Raw genomic sequence first — 1,288 nt, 5'->3', positions numbered from 1 at the left:
ATTATTAATTTCTGTGGAAGTGGTGCTCATAAAGCTCAGAATCTCAAAACTGGTTCTGTTCTAGCAATTAGTTCATTGAACAAGATAGGAAACATCTAATTCCCTCCAAATTTATTTTAACATTATATCACTATGATTAAGTAATAACATAAAATAGAGACTTTTACAACAGATTTACTGGATTTTAAGTCTCAATTCAACCTCTTAATACTCCTGGGAACTGTGAAAATTACTAAAGTCTGAAAAAATTAAAGGGAGGTTAATAATAGCAAAACTCCTAAGAAGTAGTACCTGGTAAGCAGATAGTAATCCCCAAATTTACCATATATAATATGTATGTAATATACTGTATATTCTATACACATGTACTATACAGTATACACTACATACCCAGTAACTCTACATACATAGATGATAGGCTGGCGTGTGTGTATATTTTTTGTATATAATTGTGGTGACATTAAACAGGATTGTGTCTTCCAACCTTTAGTTTCACGTCTGTACCTTTTTCTCACATTGACAAGTTACATGGATTATTGCCACTAAGCATATTTTTCTTAAATGGAGTCACAACTGTATGTAAATAAACATGAAATCTTAATTTTATAAAACCACTGAAAATGATAAGTCCATGTTAATTGTCATGAATAGAAAGTAATAAAAATTATAGTCAAACATTTAAAACATCAAAATGTCTGTGTGTTATGTAAAACTATCTTGTGTATTATATTTTAGGAATTATTGGCAAAAAATGTACTAGGATTTAATCAGAAGTCTTTATAAACCAAGTTATCTAAAATTATTCCAAGTTATAATAAGTTTTATGGTTGGATTTATATTTCAGACACATGAAGACACTAATACTATCATATTAAACTATGCATATATTTTAGGGGCTGGCCCAGTGGCACACTGCTACAGTGCACCACTTGGGAAGCGCGGTGGCGCTCCCACCGAGGGTTCAGATCCCTCATACAGACTGGTTCCTGCTCACTGGCTGAGCGAGGTGTGGGCACAGCACCGAGGGTTGCGATCCCGTTGCTGGTCCTGGTCCGGTGAGGGTGCGACACTGAGGGTTGCGATCCGTTGCTGGACACGAAAAAAGACAAAAAGGAAAAAAAATTAAAAAAATAAATAAATAAATAAACTATGCATATATTTTAAATTATTTTTATATCTGCCCCACCCAACCCCAACACCATCATTAAATAAGCAGTGAGGTGTTCTAAATAGATTACTATCAAGGTACAAATTCTGGACGGAAGAAATTAATTATAATTATGGACTT

This window comes from Galeopterus variegatus, unplaced genomic scaffold, assembly GCF_000696425.1.
Source record: "Galeopterus variegatus unplaced genomic scaffold, G_variegatus-3.0.2 Scaffold11777, whole genome shotgun sequence".
Lineage (NCBI taxonomy): Eukaryota > Metazoa > Chordata > Mammalia > Dermoptera > Cynocephalidae > Galeopterus > Galeopterus variegatus.
The sequence above is the reverse complement of the archived record's forward strand: the minus strand, read 5'-3'. Positions refer to the sequence as shown.